This window comes from Triticum dicoccoides, chromosome 2A (assembly GCF_002162155.2).
Source record: "Triticum dicoccoides isolate Atlit2015 ecotype Zavitan chromosome 2A, WEW_v2.0, whole genome shotgun sequence".
NCBI classification, from domain to species: domain Eukaryota; kingdom Viridiplantae; phylum Streptophyta; class Magnoliopsida; order Poales; family Poaceae; genus Triticum; species Triticum dicoccoides.
In genome coordinates this window covers 639,097,489-639,104,922 of record NC_041382.1, presented here as the reverse complement: position 1 = coordinate 639,104,922, position 7,434 = coordinate 639,097,489, and positions in this window count along the sequence as shown.

Sequence of the window (7,434 nt, the reverse complement as noted above, 5' to 3'; positions counted from 1 at the left end):
CTAATAAATCCGACCCGTGAAACCTACCGGCCCGACGTCCAAAGGTCTAAACCGGGGTAGGTCTGTAGCTTCATCTAGACGCCACACAACCGCATCCGAAAAACATTCATACACAATGGCCGCCTAAGCACACATGTTCGCAACCGAAATCGCTCCCGCCCACTATTTGGGACACCTGGGATTACCATCCTACACCCAACCCACAGTAGGTCTAAAATTTAAGAGGGGGGCAAAGTTTGTACTTTCCCCAAATTTCAAACAAGCGCGTCCCATATTCTGTTCAAAAAAGCCAAAAACAAGCGCGTCCCAGACCAAAACATGGTTCCCCCCCCCACCCGTCTGATTCCCCATTCGTACTCCGTGGGCGCCAAAACTACCTCTCCACCAGCCGCGAAACCCTGGCGTCCTCCATCCGCCACCCTCCTCCATCACGTCAGAGCCGATACCTTGAAGTCATCGTCCACCACAACCTCAACCGCAACGCCCTCCACGGCTAGTAGTTGAAGCCGAGGCCGAGCCGTCCGTACCCGAGCCAGTTCAACCACGCAGTCCTTCGCCGCCTCGGATTTGCTTTCCCTCCGCCGACACACGGCCACGACAACACAGTCAACAATTTGGCCATGGGTTCGTCCAAGCCTGCACCCTCCAGAACATCGGTTTCCCCGGTAAAAAGAAGAAAATCGGCGTGACTTGTGGAGGTGACCACACCGGCAACCGAAAAAGGTACTCCTCTTCCCTTATTCGTGTAAATCTTACGTCTCTGCTTGCACGGTATTCATCCCACAGAAGACACTAGTTGACCACTTCTTCTTGATACTAGATGTTCCTAGTAACTCGTGATGCACAAGGTTTCTCCTCATATACTATTTCACCTTAGCTAGAGGTCCGTCGCCCCCCTGCATTTCAATTTCTGGCCACTTGATTCCCAATTAACAGAAGCATTCCCAGGCGTAACAGGCGCTAGTATGCCTATTACGCCGGGGAAGCAGCGCCTTGGTTTTTATCTTAGGGGCGTGTGCGGCCTATAGCTACTGGCGCCTGATCTGGAGGTCGGCCGGGATTAAAGGGATGGCCTGGGGGCGCTGCCAAGCACGGCGGTGGTGTGAGGTCGATGGGAGGGCGGGGCGGCAGAGGCAGGGGTCTGGGCCTGTGGTCGCTGGCGGTTCGAGAAAGATCGTCAACGTGACTGGTGGGAGGTAGACGAAGGCCATCTACCCGTTCCTTATAGATCAGACGGTTCATTAAAAAAATCGACTGACCTATTTATTTTCAGTCGACTGTTATCTTAGATATGACCACATGTGGTGGTGTGCTGGAGGAGTACCTGCATTTCCTGTGCTCATATATTACAAAATCATACAGAGTAGAATCTAATTTTGTTTGCCATGCAATCCTGTAGAGCTATCATATGTCTCCTGTCATTTATTTTTCAGCCACCTGCTATCTGCTACTTTTACAGTGCACTAGTTCTGCACACACTTCACCCTTACTCTCACTGTTGTGTTTTATGCAAGGGTATTTCAGACTCTGCTGGCATGAGAGAAGCCAAAAAGAAAAGAGAGAAGTCGCTCCAGTTTGGTGTGCGGCTAGGCAAGACACGTTTCAATGCTATAAAGGGTGTAGTGTCAGCAGATGGAGACAGGGAACGTAGCTCTGGAGTTGATGACCTCGCTCGCAATGAACCACCATCTGAGGTGCTTGCTTTAACTTCGCGGTGTCATATGTGGTTGCATGTTCCATATGGTGTCTAGCTTTGTATTTGAAAGGCCGAAGTCGGTAAGATAAGGAAAGATATTTTTTTACATGAACCACCATCCCGTGAGCACCAGAAGACAAATAGTTAGTCAGGGCACTGGCCGAGCCAGTGACAAGCCCAGCAAAGATAGGCATCACCTGGAAGCCAACTAAAAAGCTGCGATGGTGGCGAAGCAGCCGCCGCCCACTAGGCTCTCAGGTCCTAGATGATCATGCTCACCACTCCAGCCGGATGTCTAGCTTGTATTGCTTCCAATTTGGTTAAATTGCATCTGCTTAGCTTACACATTATACCTTTGAATATGACATGCCTTTCTGTTTTTGGTACATACTAGTACATCTGTGTATTAACCATGTTCTTACATCAAACTAATGTTATTGTGTATCCCTCATCAATCACTTATGACGAGGCAGGAAGGCAAGGGGACTACTCCTCATTTAAAGAATGCAGCGTCAGCCTCCCGACTTGATTCTCAAGAAACAGAAATTCTAGATGAAGATAGTGAACGTAGCTCTGTAGTTGATTACAGCATTTCCCCTACACTAGCATCGCAGGTGCTTGCTCTAATTTGGCAGCGTGATATGTGGTTGCATGTTGCATATGGTGTCTAGATTGTAATTCTTCCAATCTGGTTAAACTGCATGTGCTAGTCTGCTTAGCTTATACATTATACCTGTTAATGTGACATGCCTTCCTGTATTCAGTACATAGTACATCTTCTATTAAGCATGTCCTTACATAAAACTATTGTTTTTTGTATCCCGCATCAATCAACATGACGAGACACCTTTAGGGCCTCTTTGATTCGCGGGATTGGAAAAACATAGGAATAGGAAAAATGTAGGATTGAAATGACATGCCCATTGGATTCCTATAGGATTTGAGTTTGTTTGATTGTATCACAGGAAAAATAAAGGATTTCTTCCAAGAGGTTGGAGTGGATGCTGCAATTCCTATGAAATGTAGTTCAAATGAATCCATAGGAAAAAATCCTATGGGATTCAATCCTGCGAATCAAACAATCAACGCATGAAAAAAGAGGCCCTTAGTATATGCAGTGCGATATTAGTTGCATCTTTCATATGATTTATAGCATGCGCTGCTTCTAATTTGTTGAAATTCCATTTATGATGGGACACTTTTAACTTGGCAGAGTCATATTGGTTGCATCTTTCATGTGGTGTCTAGCTTGCATTGCTTCTTATTTGCTGGAATGGTTTCTGCTTAGTTTACACAAGTTGTGAACATGCCATGCCGTCCTGTTTTTCGTACATATTCCATCCTGGTATCATGTGTTTTCCTTACATCAAAGTAGTGATTGTCAGTATCATGGATGAATGAGTTCTGAAGAGAGAATTTTATTGCTTTTTCTTGTCGGTTTTACTTGACAATTCAAAATCAATAAAGCGGAAGGAAGTTAGCAAGGCAGCGGATAAAGGTGCTCCTTCCGAATGGAGGGCCTCTACAGTTTCTACTCCTCCACAACCAAGATGATTTCCAAGACAACACATGCATCGACACTCAACAAAGCTGTGTTTATGATGAGCACGTCTCCCCTAGTGGAGCATCACCGGTGCTCCCTCTAACTTGGCACTGTTATATGTGGTTGCATGTTATGTGTGATGTCTAGCTTCTATTGCTTCTAATTTTGTTGAATTCCATTTGCTTTCTTTACACATTATACTTGAATAAGACACGTGTTCCTATTTCTAGAACATACAATATCTGTCTATCACACCATGTTCTTACATCAAATTACTACTATTATGTAACCTGCAACAATCACTTATCATAAGACACGTTTGACTTTGGAGGGTGATATAGGTTACATCTCACATTCTTTTCTAGCTTGTATTACTAATTTGTTGAAATGGCACTTATGACGAGACAGTTTTAACTTGGTAGAGTGATATTCGTTGCATCTTTCATATGGTGTCTAGCTTTAATTGCTTCTAATTTGTTGAAATGCCTTCTCCTTAGTTTACACATCATAAGCTGTGAATATGCAATGGCACTAATGATGGTAGTGTGATGTTGTTTGCATCTTGCATATGATTTATTTCTTGTACTGCTTCACATTTGTTTAAACACCATTTATGATGAGACACTGTTAACTTGGCAGAGCGATATTTGTAGCATCTTTCATATGGTGTCTACCTTCCATTGCATTGCTTCTAATTTGCTGAAATGTCTTCTTCTTAGTTTACACATCATAGTTCTGGTTATCTCTTCCGTCCTGTTTTTCATACATATTACATCCTCCTATCATGTGGTTGTCTAACAACAAAGTTCAGTTCGTCTGCATCACGCATCAATTTGTTCTGAAGAACTAAATTGTTATTCGTTTTTCTTGTCGGCTTGACTTAACATGGCACAGAGAAAGAGGAAGAAACATAGAATGGCAGGGAATGAGAAGCGGATGAATCCTGCAGATTCTGCTGGTACTGATGGTGCAAGAGAAGGTCAAAGTCCAGCAGAAAATTCTACAAACACGGCATCCCATGCTACATGAGTTGCAAAAAATGACAAACAGAAACAAATAGCTGCCACCAAACAAGCAGAGACAGCCCTAGTTCTTGCAACACCTACCATAGTACTACCAGCTGCACGACGTACTCGTGCGTCAACTGAGCTAGCAGCACGTTTCCAAGCTCCCTTCCCACCTGACACTACTTCCCAAGCACTCTTGACACAAGACGAGTTGGCAATATCAGATGAACCTTGTGAGCTTCAACAGCAAGAAGGTAGTTGCTGGTGTCAAGTTACAGTTGCATGCTTCTTTATATGTAGTCTCACAGTTTGATGTACACTAACACTTCCTATGTTTGTTGTTGGACTAGCACCTAGGCGCAAGAGGAAACAAACATCAGGGATAATGCTCGATAGGTTAACTAAATCTAGAGGAGGAAGAATGGAGATCCATTTTGAGGCCGGTTTAAAAAGGCCACATGATGCTACAGAGTCAGCCAAGTTAGTATCAGAGGCACCGGTTGCTGTTAGGTGTCATGTACGTATCCTCCCAACATGGATTCAGTACAAGAATGACAAAGACGAAACCCAGTTCAACATCTTCCTCGACCATTTATCTGTAAGTATGGTTATGTATGGAAACTAGTAATATCGTCTTGCTCTGTCCAATACTTTCTAGGTTGCTGATAATGAGACTCCCATAATTTTCAACAGATGAGGTTCAAGTTGGACAGCCAAGATGATGCAACCAGACAAGCTTGCACCCATGTTTTCAAGTCTGCTCTACGATAGCATCGGTATAACTTGAGGAAAACTCACTTTGAAGCCAACGCTAACAGTGAACTTGCCCAAACATCTCTAGTGGAAAATATATCTGATGAAGACTGGAGAGGCCTCGTTAAACACTAGTCCGATCCGAAGTATCAGGTACATTATATATGTGTCATCAGATCACATGTTGAAGTCCTATTTACGCATGTGCCACACAAATCTATCTTCTTGTAGGTGAACTGTTCAAAGAACAAGGCCAACTGTACGAAAGTGAAATTCCAACAGATGACAGGATCTCGTAGCTATATTGCACACTGCGAGGCTCTTGTAATTAGCTGTTGTTTCACTCTTTTTGCTGTACCATATTATCAGATCTATATTGACTTGTTCCAAATGCAGAGGAAAGCCCGCAAGGACCAAAAAGTACCTGAACCAAATGTTGTGGAAATCTTCAAGGACTGTCACACCAGCAAGAAGAAGGGCATGACTACACCAGTCAAAGCTGCTGTTGTAAGTCCTTAATCCTCATGCCTTTTAACTACTACTTACTCTGACTTGTGCCTTGAACTGCATTGTTTGCAGCCAATGTCTATTACTCTTTTCAATTTTATACACAATTGTCTTAGCGTATCATTGCACCTTACAAGGTTTAAAAGAGAGGAGTGATGTTCCTTTGATCTTGACCCGTAATCTAGTTCCATGCTGGACTTGCCCACACAATGTTACAATTGCTTGTTTGTCTGTTCTCAGTTGTTTTGTGATATGAATGACGTCATACTATGCTTACCGTATTATAAACTTCGTCTCTTTATCCTTAGCCCTCAATACAATGTGAAGAAATAGACAATACATTAGGGATGGTACATGGTCATATGTTTGGAACCTGGTTTTATTATGTACTTTGCAATAAAATACAACTAATATTTTACATGGGTTCACCAGAATAAGTTCTGTATATAGACCAAAGCTATTTTGTTTGGTTTTGCTGCCTCCTTAATATCTTCTGTTCTGGTACTACTAATGTAAAACCTCAACTTTTCAGCGAGCTATGGACAAAAATGGTGGAACCGCCACCTTCTGAAGGTGGCGAGGCAACTATAACCGCAATGTTAGCTCTTGCTGCAGTGGGTCAGTACCTGTCCACTAACAGTGCCAAAAGCACGTTCCTGCGTAATACTGGGTTGGTTGTTAAGGAAATACCGTCCAAACTGCCTCATGATCAAGATATGCAAGCACAAAGCAATGTTGTATCTGCGCTCCAGACACAAGTCCATTCCCTAACAGAGACCCTTTGTGAAACAAGGAGAAATATTGCTCAATGTCGTCAAGATATGCATGGTTTTGAAACAAGACTATGAGACATTTGCTATGTTGTTCAGGAGCCTAGGGGAAATGAAGGCGAGGGTTATGGTGCTCCATCGAACAATACAGCATCAAAACGTAACACTCAGGTCAAATGAATTGAGCTTCTGAGCTTCTGGTGGTGCATTTATCTGCTAGACTGTTAAGTTTTATGCCAACCTTCCTTTTGTTATATAGTTCTAATTTGTTTTGGTGCGATACAAAATTTATTCTTAACGTGCAGCCACCGCCTGAAGAAAACAACAAGCCATTTTTGTATAGTGTAGGGTGTTCCCTATATTTGCACTGGTGGCGATCTTTGATGCCAAGTGGATGTAATCTGTGCAATCTCCTTAATAGCCTAGCGTTAGTTTCGACCTTATTTATTTCCTAGTATTCTTTTTCCCTGGTTTGCTAGTGGGCAACTACCATAGGCCATATACGGGTCGTAGGATCCATGGGTCTCCTATGGGCCGTCGATAAATGGGCCTGTAATCGGTGGGCCTCGGGCCGTCGGATAAATGGGTCTACATGGGCCATAGTGGGGCGTAATTTGTATTGGCCCAGCATGGTAAAAGGCCATTAACAGGCCGTAGGACAGCAAAGGCTTAATTCTGTCACAGGCATAATGGGTCATTAATGGGCCAGAATATAGGACGGGCTGGAAACGACGCAACGGGTTAACAGGCCAGAAACGGGCCTACTCTTGCCATGGGCCGAATTTGGCCCATTAGGGTAACAGGCCAGTAACGGGTCGACTCTTGCCATGGGCCGAATTTGGCCCATTAGTGGAATAGGCCAATAACGGGCCGACTCTTGCCATGGGACGAATTTGGCCCATTAGGGGAACAGGCTAGTAATGGGCCGGAAGTAATCGAGGGCCGAAAAGGAGCCCAAGAACGTATGGGCCGTCAATAGGCCGAAAGCTAACACGGGCTGGAAACGGCCCATGTAAATCACGGGCCGTTAACGGGTATAAAGAAAATTACTGTTCATTATGGGTGAGGGAGTCCTGTATTAGGGGGTCTCCGGACAGCCGGACTATATCCATTGGCCGGACTGTTGGACTATGAAGACACAGGATTGAAGACTTCGTC